Below are 18207 nucleotides of genomic sequence, written 5' to 3'. Positions count from 1 at the left end.
AGGATAACCCAAGAAAGTCAGTGCGTCATCGAGGACTGTCTAACTTATTTTCATTGGGGTCCTCAATCTTGTCCCCCAGGATGCGACCCACACCAGTCGACTAACACCCAGGTACCTATTTGCTGCTAGGTACCTTTACCTTTGATATACCTTTGAAGAATTTCGCGAGTATATCTACTCTCTAAGCCCGGCCATGGGCCAGGCTCGTCTGGTGCTCGCCTGGTCAACCAGGCTGTTGCTGCTGGAGGCCTGCTGCCCCACATATCCATCACAGCCTGGTTGATCTGGCACCTGGTGAAGATACTTGTCTAGTTTCTTCTTGAAGGCTTCAACACTTGTTCCAGCAGTGTTTCTGATATCTTCTGGTAAGATGTTGAAAAGTCTGGGACCCCGGATGTTGATACAGTGTTCCCTTATTGTCCCCACTGCACCCCTGCTCCTCACTGGGCTTATTTTACACTTCCTCCCATATCTCTCACTCCAGTATGTTGTTATGGCAGTGTGCAGATTTGGGACCAAGCCCTCGAGTACCTTCCAGGTGTATATTATCATGTACCTCTCTCTCCTCCGCTCCAATGAGTACATGTTCAAGACTTGCAGGCGTTCCCAGTAGTTTAGCCGTAAACAATCTCTGTATTTGTTCCAGCTCTGATATTTCTCCTGCCCTGAATGGGGCCATCAGCACTGAGCAATATTCTAAGTGAGGGAGCACTAGCGATTTGAAGTGTCACCATCGGCATTGTTTCCCTTGTTTTGAAAGTTCTCAATACCCACCCAGTCATCTTCCTGGCTGTCATGATCTTTGTCTTGCTATGGTCTTTAAAAGAAAGGTCTGCTGACATAATTATTCCTAGGTCTTTTACGTGTTCCTTACGTTCTATTTGGTGACCCTCTTGAGTTTTGTATATAGTACTCCTTTTGAGTTCTTCATTCTTTCCATACCTAAGCAGCTGGAACTTATCACCACTGAACGTCATGTTGTTTTCCACTGCCCACTGGAAAACCCTGTTTATGTCTTCCTGTACTTTTTCAGTGTCCTCTACCTTACTGACTTTCATGCTTATTTTAGTGTCATCTGCAAATGATGATACAAAAGTGTGCCGGGTGTTTTTGTCTATGTCTGCTATGAGGATGAGGAACAGCAGAGGTGCCAGGACAGTGCCTAGGGGCACTGAGCTTTTGACCTCGCTGATGCTGCATCTTGCTCTGTTCACTACTACTTTTTGTGTTCTGTGTGTTAGGAAAACGAACAGAACAGAACAGGTGTAAGGAAACGTGTCGAAATGTTTCCACCCGCCGGGAATCAAACCTGGGCCCTCCGTGTGTGAAGCGGGAGCTTCAGCCACCAGGCCACCGGTCATTTGGCCCATTCTGTACTGTTTTTCATATAAGTGCTTTATATTTATGGATTTGAGGATGCTGGGTGTTAGCCAGGGACTGTTCAGTCTCTTAACTGTGATCTGTTTAGTTTTTTAGGGCAATGCATGTTATAGAGGTGTTGGGTCTTTTTTTAGAAAATTATTAATACATTCATCAGTATCTGTATTGATTTCTAGCTCGGTTTGCCAGTTGATGTTTGTCACTGTTGTTGTGAAATTATTAATAGCTGTCTCATTATGAAGTCTGAAGGTAACTTTGGAAGTGTCTTGGGGTAATTTACCTAGATTGGTTATGAGAAAGGTAGGGTAGTGGTCTGTGGTGTTATCTGTGATCATGCCTGATTTTAAAGGGAATATGGTGTTTGCCCAGCTGTGGTCTAATAAGGAAACACTAGTCTCTGAGATTCTTGTAGGTTTTGTTACTGTTGGTAGCAGCAAACAGCTGCTCATAGTGTTTGTGAATTCAGTTACTTGTGGGTCCTGGTCTTGCAGGAGATTTATATTGAAGTCTCCTGTGAGCAGTAAGTGGTCTTTGTTCATGTGTGCATCAGTTATCATGCTTCCTAGTTTTTCACTAAATTGGTTAATATTTGACTGTGGCACTTTGTAGATGTTTATCACTGTGAGAGGTTTTTGTATATATTTGGATTTAAATTTAGCTATTATATATTCCCCATGTTTATCCCTTGTGCAAGTATTATTAATACATTCTAGATGGTCTGAGTAGTACATAGCTGTGCCACCCCCTTGCTGGTCTGGCCTACAGTTGTGTATGGCTGTGTAACCAGGAATGGCATAGACATTTGTAGCATCAGGCTTTAGCCAGGTTTTGGTGAGAGTGATGATGGACATACTGGCATGCAGGGAATTTAGTAACGCTGTGAGGTCATCGTAGTGTTTGTTTAAAGATCTGACATTGTAGTTAAAGACAGTTATGTTGTTGTTGGCTCTGAGAAGTACCTTTGCTTGTTCTGTTGTCTAATAATTACAGTTGCTGTTGGATTCATGTAAGTTATTTAGTAAGAGGTTGGTGTCAGGATCAATGCTTGTGATCATAAGATTGAGAGTGATTCTATAACTAGACTTAAGAATAAAAACAATGTAAATATTCTATAGCTAAAAAAGAAAGGAGCTAGGGAATATAATAGTAAAATAATGAAATTATTACACTCTAGCACCTGAAAATAGCACCTTAATTATTTTAAAAAATGTGAATGTATGAACTAAGGTAGTTATTTAAGGCTAAAATAAAGAAGAAAATATAAAAGGGACTAAAATAAGTAGTGGTAAACAGATAAAGTGGTAATCAAATAAAGGAGCTAGGGAATATAATAGTAAAATAATATAAGTATTACACTTTAGCACCTTAATTATTTTAACAAATGTGAATATATGAACTAAGGTAGTTATTTAATAAAGTTGAGAAGTATTATCCTGTTAGGTTTATGGTCCTTAAGCATTCTCATTGCTAAACATTAGTCACTGGTCATGCAGTAGTGATGTAACTGGAGTTTACTCCCCCCATCCCTCTGCTCTTGGATTTCATGGGGGTGACACCAAAGATGCCGCCCTGGGTGGTAGTGGTTGTGATGGTGGTAGAGGGTGGTAGCAATGGTGGTAGTGGGTGGTAGTCATGGTGGTAGAGGGTGGTAGTGGTTGTGATAGTGGTAGAAGATGGTAGTGATGGTGGTAGAGGGTCATAGTGGTTGTGATGTTGGTAGAGGGTGGTAGTGATGGTAGTGATGGTGGTAGAGGGTGGCAGTGGTTGTGGTGGTAGAGGGTGGTAGTGATGGTGGTAGAGGGTGGTAGTGATGGTGGTAGAGGGTGGTAGTGATGGTGGTAGAGGGTGGTAGTGACAGTGGTAGAGGGTGGTAGTGGTTGTGATGGTGGTAGAGGATGGTAGTGATGGTGGTAGAGGGTGGTAGTGGATGTGATGGTGGTAGTGGGTGGTAGTGATGGTGGCAGAGGGTGGTAGTGATGGTGGTAGAGGGTGGTAGTGGTTGTGATAGTGGTAGAGGATGGTAGTGATGGTGGTAGAGGGTCATAGTGGTGGTAGAGGGTGGTAGTGATGGTGGTAGAGGGTGGTAGTGATGGTGGTAGAGGGTGGCAGTGGTTGTGGTGGTAGAGGGTGGTAGTGATGGTGGTAGAGGGTGGTAGTGACAGTGGTAGAGGGTGGTAGTGGTTGTGATGGTGGTAGTGGTTGTAATGGTGGTAGTGGTTGTGATGGTGGTAGTGGTAGTGATGGTGGTAGTGGTAGTGATGGTGGTAGTGGTAGTGATGGTGGTAGTGGTTGTGATGGTGGTAGAGGGTGGTAGTGATGGTGGTAGAGGGTGGCAGTGGTTGTGATGGTGGTAGAGGGTGGTAGATGGTGGTAGTGGTTGTGATGGTGGAAGAGGGTGGTAATGATTGTGATGGTGGGAGAGGGTGGTAGTGGTTGTAATGGTGATAGTGGTAGTGATGGTGGTAGTGGTTGTGATGGTGGTAGTGGTTGTGATGGTGGTAGTGGTTGTGATGGTGGTAGTGGTTGTGATGGTGGTAGTGGTTGTGATGGTGGTAGTGGTTGTGATGGTGGTAGTGGTTGTGATGGTGGTAGTGGTTGTGATGGTGGTAGTGGTTGTGATGGTGGTAGTGGTTGTGATGATGGTGGTAGAGGGTGGTAGTAATTGAGATTTGTGCAATGTCGAGTAGGATGGAAAGATTTGTGGCATTAAAAAACAAAGAAGGGGAGTGACCCCAGATAAGGACTTGGTACCTAGAGTCCTTATGGAGGGGGATTCCCCTTCCAAAGAATAATCTCTCGTCCCTCTTCCCTCCTCCCTGTCTTCCATCCACCAACAACAGCCTTCAATAAAGGTAAGTGTCATGTTGAATGTTCATTCGTTTGTGCATGTAAATCTATCTTTAAGGTAAAAAAAAAAAATTTTTTTTTTAATACTTCTGGGTGTCTGGAACGGATTAATTGGATTTACATTATTTCTTATGGGGAAAATGGTTTCAGTTTTTGCTGATTTCCATTTTCGTCGATCTCTCTGGAACATTAAACATGAAAACCGAGGGTCCACTGTATTACGTTAATATAAACATTTTCATTGATCCATCTATGATATTTTTTTTTCAAAATTATATAATAAACACTCTACGTAACATACAAACATGATAATTATCATGTTTGCATGTTTTGTATAGTGAAGATGTGTCTTGTGTGCTCTCGTGAAGACATGTCTTGTGTGCTCTTGTGAAGACGTGTCTTGTGTGCTCTCGTGAAGACGTGTCTTGTGTGCTCTCGTGAAGACATGTCTTGTGTGCTCTCTGTGAATCTGAACAAGATGTCATATCTAGAGCAACTCTACCAGCAGCTAAAGGAAGAACTGAGGATGGCTAAGCTTGGGATACAGTGACTGACTGAGGAAAACAAGAAGATTCGTTCAAGGGGATGGAGAGGTAGAATCAACGAAGATCGAGGAAACTGCTGTGGAAACATCGAACCCATTCTCCATGCTACCTGATGAATGTGAGTCGACTACTGGGAACATCACAACGAAGAACGCCAAGAAAGGTAAAAACGTTGTTGTTGGGGATAGCCAGGTTAGGTACATAGATAGGGCCTTCTGCTTGAAAGATAGGAGTAGGAGGCAGAGGGTGTGTTTGCCTGGGGCTGGGATGAAGAATATTGTTAGCCATCTGGATGGCATCATGAGAGGTAATGAGACCAATCCTATTATTTATCTTAGTGCTGGAGGCAACAATGTTGGCAGACACAGGAGTGAAGACCTGATTAGCAGGTATAGGTCAGCAATAGAGGTAATTAGGAGGAAGGGTGGGAACCCTGTCATATGTGGTATTTTGCCAAGGAGAGGAGTTGGAAATGAATGGTTGTCCAGGGCAATTGGTATCAATTGCTGACTGGACAAATACTGTAAGGAAAATGTGGTAACATTCATTGACAACTGGGACCTCTTCTATGGCAGAAATGACATGTATGCCAGGGATGGGGTTCACTTATCTAGGTCTGGGGTGGGGGCACTGGCAACTGCAGTGGAGGGAGCTGTTAGGACTTTAAACTAGGAATAGTTAGTGGTATGGGTTTTGGCAGGAAAGCAGTGAAGTCCCATTGTAGTAATACGAGTTCTAGGGGAACTAGTAATAGGCAGAATGAGGTGGATATTGGAAAGCCAGTGGCACTAGGTGACAAGGACAGTAATAGGTTTAGTGGAAAAACAGAAATGAGCAGGATGGGTAAAGAGAAAGGAGGGTCTTTAACCCTTTGACTGTCGCAACCCCCAATCCTGAGGTGTCTCCTGGTGTCGCAAAATTTAAAAAAAAAAGAAAAAAATATTTTTTCTTATGAAATGATAGAGAATCTTTTCCCGATTGTAATGACACCAAAAAAACGAAATTTGATGGAAAACTGACGGAATTATGCTCTCGCGAAGTTAGCGACCTCGGTGCTGTTTACAAATCGGCGATTTCGCCCACTTTGAGCCCTATTTTCAGCTAATTCCATTATTCCAGTCACCCAAACTCATAGCTATTTCTTTAGAACTCCATTTTTTTCTATCGATTGAGTACAAGAAACTGCCCATTTACCGATTTCAACTACCTAATTATGTGGTCAGAAATTTGCAATTTGGCCAATTTCACGAAAACTAAAAAATATGACAATTTCAAAATAAGGTCCAGAATGAACAATGCAGACATTCCTGGCTATAAAATAACATTTTCTTTGCTCATCAGTCATATCTCCAGGCCCCTCTAATATTACTCTTGCTTTCTATTTTGAATTTTTATTCAAACAAAAAATAGAAGACTTACTATTATGCAGACTACTGCAATACTGTAATAATTGTATAAATAACATCAACCCATTCATGACTGCATATTAGAATGGCTAGTTGGACATTTATTGGACAATGGCATCATTTGTTTACTTTTGAACAATGGCAAAAATCAAACATTTCCCCAACTTTGAGCTCCATTTCTAGGTTCTTTTTATAGTAAAATCTATCAAAATCACCTCTATTTCTATAATATGTTTCCCATTCTATCAAAAGAGACCAAGAAAACGAGAATACAACCATAAATACTATACGAAAATAGACCACAAAGTCGGCATTTTAATTTAAAAAAACGGTCGGAGTTTTTTTTCTCATTATGCACTGCGTGCTCCAGGATTTTTTTTATATGGTGCACACTGACCACACAGACCCATTCTCTCACATGTGGGCCTACCAGCTTTCTCCTGCTTGATTTGAAGCCGCTAGAATTTATGAGTATATATACGTCAAACACGGTACCTCGTAAGACGTATATATACGGCCGCGACAGTCAAAGGGTTAAAAATATATTATGCTAATAGCCGTAGTGCTAGGAATAAGATGGACTAGTTAAGATTAGTTGCTAGTGCAGGTAACACTGATGTATTTGCCATCACTGAGACATGGTTTAATTCCAAAAGCTGGGACATGCCTGCAGAATGACACATTCAGGGTTTTAAATTGTTCCAAGTAGATAGAAGTATCAGGAAGGATGGTGGGGTGGCAATGTATGTCCAAGATCGCTTGAACTGGTGCATAAAAATGGGTATGAAGTCTGAAGTAACACATACAGAGTCTGTTTGGATAGAATTTTCAGAGGGGCATGAAAAATTGATTCTAGGAGTGATAAACCATCCCCCAAACTTAGATAGGGACCAAGGGAGATTATTATGGGAGGAAATTGTTAAGGCCACAAGGCACGATAATGTAGTAATTCAAGGGGACTTTAACTTTAGTCAGATTGATTGGAATTTCTTGACTGGGAATTTAGAATCAAATGACTTCTGAGAAGTAGTTCAGGACTGTTTTTTGAAGCAGTTTGTGACAGAACCTACAAGGGGAAATAACCTGCTTGATCTTGTTCTGGCAAACAAGGAAATCCTTGTTAATAATTTAGAAATTACAGAGGAACTCGACACAAGTGATCACAAATCAATCACCTTTAGCATAGAATGGAAGTATGATAGTAGGGATAAGTAATGGCGTTCGGAGCGCTACGCGAACAAACGTAGATCTACGTTTGGACAGTTTAAGGGTTAATTACACCCCACAGTAGAATAAATTAACAAATATGAGATGTTAGATGTATGAACCAAAACCAGATGCATTTGTCTGCTTGTTTACATAACTCTGCGTCTTTCTCCTCTCTCATTTACTCGCTCTCTCTCTCTCTCTCTCTCTCGTTTATTCGTTTTACCTCGTTTACTCACCTCTCACCCTACATCAAATTACAAATATTTTAAGGTAAGTAATGAATGTACTGTACGGTGGAACCCTGGATTTCATCCACACCAGATATTGTATGATTAGGATTTCGGCCACTTTTTTCGGCGAAATTTTGCTCCGGATTTCATTCCTTGTCCTGGAAATCGCCCATATCAGACATGTCCCCCCCCCCCATGGGGATGCTGCCACTCATGTGTACTTGTCTCAATCTGGCTTCGTCCCTGGTTGAGTGAGCAATCATCTGAAACATTTCATAATAATCCTTTGTTTTTGTGCTTGTTTATTGAGTGTAACTTCAAAATAAGCCACCATGGGCCCAAAGAAAGTTCCTAGTGCCAGTCCTTTGGTAAAGAAGGTGAGAAACAAGATAGAATTCAAGAAAGAGATTGTAGAAAAATACAAAAGTGGCGTATGTGTGGCCAAGCTCGCCAGGATGTATGGCATGTCCAAATCAACAATCAGTTCAATTCTGTCAAAGAAAGTAGAAATCAAAGAAGCTGATGTTGTAAAAGGGGTAAATATGCTAACAAAACGGAGATCACAGTGATTAAGGACATTTGTGCAAAGTGGAATGAGTGAGGTGCAAACTTTTGTGGAAAAATATCACCTTGACCAAGTTGATACATGTTCAGCGACAATACCTTGTCCCATTTCCGGCAAATCTTAGAGAGACACCAGAAACAGAGCTCCCTGGACAGATTATTAATGCGACAGGGGTCCAGTGCCAGTAAAAGACAAAGAAGGGAAGTAACCCTGTTTAGGGCTTTGATACCTGAAGTCCTTATGAAGGGGGATTCCCTTTCCAAACAATAACCTCTGCTCCTCCTCTCTCCCCCCTCCTCGCTGTCCATACCCAAACAAGTCTTCAATAAGGTAAGTGTGATGTTAAATGTTCATTTATCCATTTCATTAGTCATTTATATTTCTTTCTCATTGTTTTCTGTATGTAAAACTATAGTTATTCTTTAAAAAATGTATTTTATTTTTAATATTTTTGGGTGTCTGGAACAGATTAATTGTATTTACAATATTTCTCATGGGAAATATTGCTTGGGTTTTTGTCCGTTCCTGATTTAGACTGACCTTCTGAAACAGATTAAGGGCAAAATCCAGGGTTCCACTGTATATGCATTTTATCGTTCTGGGGTGCTTTAAATGTCGTAGTATGTTACATGTGGGTGGGGTGGCCTGGCTGGCTACCATACCTCCCACACCTAACTTCTTAAAATAAATACTACTCACCTCTCACCCTACATTAAGACTACAAATATTTTAAGGTAAGTAATGAGTGTACTGTGTGTGTATTTTACTTTTTATTGTTTTTAATGCCTAGTTCTACTGTTAATTTAATATACGTTAGTGTAAACTTGTTATCTGGCTTTCATATGCATTTATAAGTGGAAAAAATTGGCCTTCTTCTTTCCGGCGATGTACGCTTTCCAGCTGTAGCCTGGAACCTAACCTGCTGTATAAGTGGGGCCCCCACTCTAACTGTTAACCCTTTCAGGGTCACCAGGCCCTCTCCGAGACTTGTTCTCAGGGTCACCAAATTTTCAAAAAAAAACAAAAACAATTATTATTTCTTATGAAAAGATAGAGAATCTTTTCCCGATCATAATGACACCAAAAGTACGAAATTTGATGGAAAACTTACGGAATTATGCTCTCGCGAATTTAGCAGTCTCGACGATGTTTACACATCGGCGATTTTGCCCACTTTGAGCCCTATTATCGGCCAATTCCTGTGTACTAGTCGACAAAAATCATGCCTATTTCGCTAGAACTCCATTTTTTCTATCGAATGAGTCAAGAAACCACCCATTTACCGATTACAACTATCCAATAAAGTGGTCAGAATTTAGCAATTCTGCCAATTTCACACAAATTTCAAAAGATGCCAATTTCCAAATAGGGTCCAGAATAAACAAGAAAGACATTCCTGGCACTAAAATAACAAGTTCTCTGTTCATTAGTCACATCCCCAGGCCCCTCTTATATTTCTTTGGCTTTCCACTTTGAATTTTTATTCTTACAAAAAATAGAAGATTTACTTTCATGCAGACTACTGCATTAGTGTAGAAATGGTATAAATAATATTAGCGCACTTGTGAAAGAATATTAGACTCGCCAGTTGACGTGTATTGGATGCATAGCATGATTTGTTTACTTTTGAACTTTGGCAAAAATCGAACATTTCTGCTACTTTGAGCTCAATTTCAAGGTACTTTTCATTGTAAAACCAGTCAAAATCATCTCAATTTCTGTAATATGTCTTCCATTCTATAAAATGAGACCAGGAAAAGTAGAATACAACAATAAATACCATACAAAAATACAGTGCAAAGTCGCTGTTTTAATCCAAAAACACGGACAAAGTTTTTTTTTCTCATTACGCACTGTGTGCTGCAGGACTTTTTTTATACTGTGCACACTGACCACATAGACCCATTCTTTCACATGTAGGCCTACCAGCTCTCTCTCACTAGATTTGAGGGCGCTAGAATTTAGGTGTACTAGTACGTCAAAAACCCTGGTGCGTAAGCCGTACTAGTACGTCTGAAACCCTGAAAGGGTTAAGTGCCAATTTTCACTGGGAAATAGCCTTTTTTTCTCCTGCATAACCTAACCTGTGCTTTATTTCCCAATAAAAACTATTTTACAGCTTTAACCCTTTGACTGTCGAGACCCCTGCTCACAAACTTGCTCTCAGTGTTGAAGAATTTAAAAAAGAAATACTTTTTCTTATGAAATGATAGAGAATCTTTTCCCAATGATAATGACACCAAAAGTACGAAATTTGATTGAAAACTCGTGGAATTATGCTGTTGCGAAGTTAGTGATCTCGGCGATATTTACGCATCGGCAATTTCACCCACTTTGAGCCCTATTTTCGGCCAATTCCGTTGTTCCAGTTGCCCAAACCGACCATTTACCTATTTCAACTACCCAATAAAGTGATCAGAAATTGGCAATTTGGTCAATTTTATGCATATTAAAAAAGATGCCAATTTCAAAATAGGGTCCAGAATGAATAATGCAGACATTCCTGGCACTAATATAACATTTTCTCTGTTCATCAGTCACGTCTCCAGGCCCCTGTTGTATTACTCTTGTGATAAATGGTTTAAAAACAAGTTGAAGATTGAGACACTTATGCAACATATGGGAATCTTTATTGAAGAAACGTTTCGCCACACAGTGGCTTTATCAGTCCAATACAAATCAGAAGGGTGTAAGGAGAAGAGGAGTTTGAGGTAATCAGTCCCTCGACTCCAGGCTGAGGGAGTGATTACCTCAAACTACTCCTCTCTTTACACCCTTCTGATTTGCATTGGACTGATGAAGCCACTGTGTGGCAAAACGTTTCTTCAGTAAAGATTCCCATATGTTGCGTAAGTGTCTCAATCTTTTTAACTATTTATCACATCTGTCAGACACTGCAACATCATGGGATCTTGATACAAAGAATTCTTGAACCTTGTCCAACTTTTGGACGAAGAACTACTTTGACTAGTGGATGGTACCACTATGACCCCGCCTCATGCTTCGCCTCACCTGACAACAGTATATAAGCCACTTCTATGGCCCTATGCTGTACTTTCTACAAGACTGATGGACTGAACACCAACTCCAGGCTGAGGGACTGATTACCTCAAACTCCTACTCTCCTTACACCCTTCTGATTTGTATTGGACTGAAGCCACTGTGTGACAAAATGTTTCTTCAATAAAGATTCCCATATGTTGCATAAGTGTCTCTATATTACTCTTGCTTTCTATTTTGAATTTTTATTCACACAAAAAACAAGATTTACTGTTATGCAGACTACTGCATTATTGTAATAATTGTATAAATAATGTCAACCCATTCATGACTGCATATTAGAATGGCTAGTTGGACACTTATTGGACAATGTCATTTGTTTACTCTTGAACATTGGCAAAAATCGAACATCTCCGTTACTTTGAACCCAATTTCAAGGTCCTTTTCATCGTAAAACCAATCAAAATAATCTCTATTTCTGTAATATGTCTTCCATGCTATCAAATGAGACCAAGAAAACGAGAATACAACCATAAATACTATATAAATATACACCTCAAAGTCGGCATTAATCCAAAAACATGGTCGGAGGTGCTGCAGGATTTTTTTTATACTGTGCACACTGACCACACAGGCCCATTCTCTCACATGTAGGTCTACCAGCTTTCTCCTGTTTGATTTAAAGCCACTAGAAATTTGGAGTATAAATACATCAAAAACACTGGCTTGTAAGACGTATATATGCGACCGAAACAGTCAAAGGGTTAATGATCTATCACCTATTTCATATATTTGCAAACACCTGCCACACTGTTCCTTTATACACCTCGTTAAACCCATAAATGCAGCAAGCAGTTCCCTACCTCTAAATAATGCTCACATAAATACTTTAATGTAAACACTTGGCCCACAAATCACCTCTCTTTCTAAATTCTCCTTATTCTAATACACAACTACTTTCAGTCTTTCTCTTAACTCCTTCAATAATAGCTCAATTGTACGTTCTATCTGGTATAATAAACACATTTATTTCCCTATACAGTGGACCCTCGCATAGTGCTATTAATCCGTTCCTGAGAGCTCAATGTTATGCGAAATTATCGTCATGTGAATTAATTTTCCCCATAAGAAATAATGGAAATCAAATTAATCCTTGCAAGACACCCAAAAGTATGAAAAAAAAAAAAATTTTACCACATGAAATATTAATTTTAATGCACACAAACTGAAGAAGACATGCACAGTTACATGACACTTACCTTTATTGAAGATCTGGTGATGATTGATGGGATGGAAGGAGGGGAGTGTGTTGATGGTCTTAGTGTTTAGAAGGGGAATCCCCCTCCATTAGGACTTGAGGTGTCAAGTCCTTTTCCAGGGTTACTTCCCTTCTTCTTTTAATGCCACTAGGACCAGCTTGAGAGTCACTGGACCTCTGTCGCACAACATATCTGTCCATAGAGGCCTGTACCTCTCGTTCCTTTATGACTTTCCTAAAGTGTTTCGCAACATTGTCAGTGTAATAGTCACCAGCACAGCTTGCAATAGCTGTGTGAGGGTGATTTTCATCAAAAAAGGTTTGCACTTTAAGCCACATTGCACACATTTCCTTAATCTTTGAAGTAAGCAACTTCTTCAATTTCTCTATCCCCTCCTCCGGAGCAGTTTCCTCAGGTGTGGCCTCTTACTGTTGAAAATGATCTAGCAGCTCATCAGTGGTTAGTTCTTCATTGTCCTCCTCCACCAACTCTTCCACATCCTCCCCACTAACCTCACCAATATGAGCACTAGTTCCAGGCATTTTTTTCCTATTCACCTGGGTGTTAGTCAACTGTTGTGGGTCGCATCCTGGGGGACAAGATTAAGGACCCCAATGGAAATAAGTTAGACAGTCCTCGATGATGCACTGACTTTCTTGGGTTATCCTGGGTGGCTAACCCTCCAGGGTTAATCGTTTCTCGGTAATTGTTTCACGTTAAGCCACACCAACAAGACTCTCCACGTCTTCGAGTAATACAGCTGATGGTGGTGCAGCAACAACAACAGCTGACTGTGGTGCAGCAACAGTGACCATGGTGCAGCAGCAGCTGTGGTGCAGCAACAGCTGACCATGGTGAAGCAGCTGACTGTGGTACGATAGTATTTATCACCCTTTTTACCACAGGGTTGGCACTAGAAGCTTTCTTTGGGCCCATGGTGGCTTATTTAGCAGTTACAAGCACTATAAATAATGGAATAATACAAAATGTATCAAATGTATGCATGCAACCGGCCACCCTGGCTTGTAAACAATGACGGGAAGGCAGGCGCTCAGGCTGGACGGACAGGTTCGGGACAGGCTCGGGACGAGTCATGTTCAGAAACAGCTGATGGTGGTGCAACAGCAGCTGACCGTGGTGCAGCAGCAGCTGACTGATCCAGCAACAGCTGACTGGTCCAGCAACAGCTGACTGGTCCAGCAACAGCTGACTGATCCAGCAACAGCTGACTGATCCAGCAACAGCTGACTGATCCAGCAACAGCTGACTGATCCAGCAACAGCTGACTAGTCCAGCAACAGCTGACTGGTCCAGCAACAGCTGACTGATCCAGCAACAGGTGACTGATCCAGCAACAGCTGACTGATCCAGCAACAGCTGAACGTGGTGCAGCAGCAGCTGACTGATCCAGCAACAGCTGACTGGTCCAGCAACAGCTGATCGTGGTGCAGCAGCAGCTGACCGATCCAGCAACAGCTGACTGGTCTAGCAACAGCTGATCGTGGTGCAGCAGCAGCTGACTGATCCAGCAACAGCTGATCGTAGTGCAGCAGCAGCTGACTGATCCAGCAACAGCTGACTGGTCACCAGCAGCAGCTGACTGATCCAGCAACAGCTGATCGTGGTGTAGCAGCAGCTGACTGATCCAGCAACAGCTGACTGGTCCAGCAACAGCTGATCGTGGTGCAGCAGCAGCTGACTGATCCAGCAACAGCTGACTGGTCCAGGAACAGCTGATCATGGTGCAGCAGCAGCTGACTGATCCAGCAACAGCTGACTGGTCCAGCAATAGCTGATCGCAGTGCAGCAGCAGCTGACTGATCCAGCAACAGCTGATCGTGGTGTAGCAGCAGCTGACTGATCCAGCAACAGCTGACTGGTCCAGCAACAGCTGATCATGGTGCAGCAGCAGCTGACTGATCCAGCAACAGCTGACTGATCCAGCAACAGCTGACTGGTCCAGCAACAGCTGATCGCAGTGCAGCAGCAGCTGACTGATCCAGCAACAGCTGATCGTGGTGTAGCAGCAGCTGACTGATCCAGCAACAGCTGACTGGTCCAGCAACAGCTGATCGTGGTGCAGCAGCAGCTGACTGATCCAGCAACAGCTGACTGGTCCAGCAACAGCTGATCATGGTGCAGCAGCAGCTGACTGATCCAGCAACAGCTGATCGCAGTGCAGCAGCAGCTGACTGATCCAGCAACAGCTGATCGTGGTGTAGCAGCAGCTGACTGATCCAGCAACAGCTGACTGGTCCAGCAACAGCTGACTGGTCCAGCAACAGCTGACTGGTCCAGCAACAGCTGATTGTGGTGCAGCAGCAGCTGACTGATCCAGCAACAGCTGACTGGTCCAGCAACAGCTGATTGTGGTGCAGCAGCAGCTGACTGAGCCAGCAACAGGTGACTGGTCCAGCAACAGCTGATCATAGTGCAGCAGCAGCTGACTGATCCAGCAACAGCTGACTGGTCCATCAACAGCTGACTGTGGTGCAGCAGCATCTGACTGTGGTATGATAGTATTTCTCACCCTTTTTAGCACAGGGTTAGCACTAGAAGCTTTCTTGGGGCCCATGGTCACTTATTTTGCAGATGAAATCACCAAAAACGCTGTAATAATACGAAATGTTCCGATTGTATGCTTGGATGTTACCGCGGAGGCTGGCTTGTAAACAATGCCACCGACGGAACATGTGAGGCTGGCTCAGGCCGCACATTAGACGCCTCTCGGACGAATAGCGTTGAGCGAGTTTTTTAGCGGTATGCAAGGCAAAATTTTAGTGATAAAATGTATCGGTATGCGGATTTAACGTTATGTGATGCCAACAGTATGCGAGGGTCCACTGTACTTATTACTTTTTCTCTAGTTTCCTTGTTCCTTATACCTATAGAAAGTTTTTTCCAATCCTTAGAGACCTTCCCTTCTATCACTACATATAACTGACAAATATACATTACTGTGCACAAACCGTTTGAAAAACTACTGCATATATGCATACCTGTGAACCAGCTGGAAACAGGAGATACGTGTTGCTATACATCTCAGATATGGAGCCCACTGCTTGGTGTGCAGGTCTGATGATACAGATGAGGTGACAAATATCAGTATCAGATATCTTACAGATGTTCTTGTAAGTCTTGTCTGACAATAGTTAACAATCCTGTGAATAAACAACACAAGATGATGGAAATAAATGGTATAAAATACCAACACAATGGAAAAATAAACACATAAGCACTATAATGTGATCCTTTATTGACAAAGTTTTGCCCACACAGTGGGCTTTATCAAGTCATAAACAGATCTACCTGGGTAAAAGGTATGTGAGTATTTATAGGAAGGAGTCATGTGGAGAATGCTGGCCCAGGTGGAGAATGCTGTATGTGACAATCTTCATAGTAGGGCGATAGAGGCTAGGACCTTGGGTAACTTTAAAAAGAGATTGGTTAAGTATGAGTAGACCTTCTGCAGTGTTCCTCCATTCTTGTGTTCCTCATCGTTCTTCATCGTTATCCCACACAAGAACATAAGAATGGCGCAATGCAGAACGTCTACTCATATACTTATCCAATCTCTTTTTTTAAAGCTTCCCAAGGTCCTAGCCTCTATCAACCTACTCGGAAGATTGTCACACACAACATTCTCCACCTGACCCAGCATTCTCCACCTGACTCCATCCTATAAATACAGTGGAACCCTGGTTTTCACATGCTCCAGTTATTGAGCGTTTCAGTTTTCAGACCATTTTTGTGCGAAATTTTTCTCCGAATATCAGACTTTGCTCTGATTATTAGACGTATGATACGCATCCACCCGCCCAGGGATGCTGCCACTACACGTCTCAGTCCGCTTCTCTCAATGGTCAGGTGAGCATTACTTCGCGCATTCTAAAACATTTCGTAATAATCCCTTGTTTTTGGTGCTTATTTATTAATTGTGACTGTGAAATAAGCCACCATGGACCCAGAGAAAGTTCCTAGTGCCAGCCAGCCCTTTGGTAAAGGGCTGAGAGAGAGGATAGAATGTGCCTTCTTCAGTGATTCTACAATATGTACGATACTAAAGCAGCAGGAGTTGATAAAGACTACAGCGCCAGCCAGCAATAAAGTGTAGCATTAACAGTGTAGCAAGTAAGTTAAGTGATTAAGCAATAGAAAAATGACAACACAAAACTAACTCCTCCATTGTTGTTTGAGATATATAGGGCCCAATGACGACACTGCCACCACCACCAACACTATATGTACGGCTTATGCTGTCACTGGCCCTTATAAACCCAACACCACCACCACTACCACCACTCCACTTATGTAATGACATATTTTATTCATTCTAGAGTATATATCATGTTTCTGTGTTATTAACCCTTAAACTGTCCAAACGTAGATGTACCTTTGCACATGTAGCGCTCAAAACATAATCAACGTTTTATTTTTCATTCCTTCAAATTTGGCACAATAGGCTTGAGTCACCTAGACATGAAAGAATGGGTGTGTGCACTCAGTGTGTGCACTATTAAAAAAATCTGGAAGCACTTAGTACCTTGTGGGAGCACCAGTTCAATTGAGCACCAGCTAGAGCACTGATGCCATGTCACATTAACACTCCCATTTTAAGAGGAAAGTAAAAATAGGTTAGATAAATACATGAGTGAGCGTGGATGGGTGTGAGCTGGACCTGACTAGCTTGTGTACTAGGTCTGATGTCATGCTCCTTCCTTTAATGGATGTGACCTGACTAGGTGGGTCATTGGTCTAAGCTGGGGGGAAGGCGACATGTACCTGCCTTGCATGGGCCAGTAGGCCTGCTGCAGTGTTCCTTCTTTCTTATGTTCTTATGTATTCGGCAGGCTGGCCGGCTGGCTTGCTTTGGCTGTCTCTGATTGTCTCTCTATATCTCTCTCTGTCTATATCTCTATCTACATATCTATCTACATATCTATCTACATATCTATCTATATCTCTATCTATATCTCTATCTATATCTCTATCTATATCTCTATCTATATCTCTATCTATATCTCTATATCTCTATCTATATCTCTATCTATATCTCTATCTATATCTCTATCTATATCTCTATCTATATCTCTATCTATATCTCTATCTATATCTCTGTCTCACACGTACACAAAAGTACAGTTATTATACATAGTGTAAATTACCTAGGATAAAGCAAAAATTCCAGGCAAAGATAGACAGGCAAAGATAGACAGACAGAGAGACAGACAGACAGACAGATAGACAGAAACATGTTTGTGTGTATCAGTGAAAACAAATAAAGCCAGGGTTCCCCTGAGCACCCATTTATCAAATGTTCCCGAGCTGATAACAGATGTCATAACACGAATATTCAAGGAGTGTGATATAGGTATACTCCAGGCAGACAGAAAGACAGATAAGCAGAGACAGAGAGACAGGCAGGCAGACAGACAGAGACAGATAGACAGACATATAGACAGACAAATAGACAGAGAGACAAGACATGTTTGTGTGTAACAGTGATAACAAATACAGTGAGGGTTAGCTGGAGCAGTGGGCATTTATCAAATGTCACTAGGCTGTCAACAGTACAGTGGACCCTCGACTAACACTATTAATCCGTTCCTGAGAGCTCATCGTTAGTCAAAATTATCGTTAGTCAAGTTAATTTTCCCCATAAGAAATAATGGAAATCAAATTAATCCGTGTAGGACACCCCAAAGTATGAAAAAAAAATTGTTTTTACCACATGAAATATTAATTTTAATACACACAAACTGAAGA

At 41.8% G+C, this 18207-nt stretch overlaps 1 protein-coding gene across 9 annotated transcripts in view; it reads right to left on the bottom strand.

Moving 5' to 3' along the window:
• Positions 1 to 18207, bottom strand: part of LOC128693341 (uncharacterized) — a 110765-nt gene that overhangs the window by 75492 nt on the left and 17066 nt on the right. For 5 of the 9 annotated variants that reach the window (XR_011392534.1, XM_053783025.2, XM_053783017.2 and 2 more), the window contains exon 2: positions 15441 to 15602. The exons of 2 other annotated variants lie outside the window; for them this stretch is intronic. The gene's annotated coding sequence lies outside the window, so the exon portion shown is untranslated. The remainder of the gene's footprint in view (positions 1 to 15440; positions 15603 to 18207) is intronic. 2 more of the 9 variants (XM_053783022.2, XM_053783021.2) reach the window with 1 other exon arrangement.

The sequence above is a fragment of the Cherax quadricarinatus genome, chromosome 28, assembly GCF_038502225.1.
Source record: "Cherax quadricarinatus isolate ZL_2023a chromosome 28, ASM3850222v1, whole genome shotgun sequence".
Classification (NCBI taxonomy): domain Eukaryota; kingdom Metazoa; phylum Arthropoda; class Malacostraca; order Decapoda; family Parastacidae; genus Cherax; species Cherax quadricarinatus.
The sequence above is the reverse complement of the archived record's forward strand: the minus strand, read 5'-3'. Positions and strand labels throughout refer to the sequence as shown.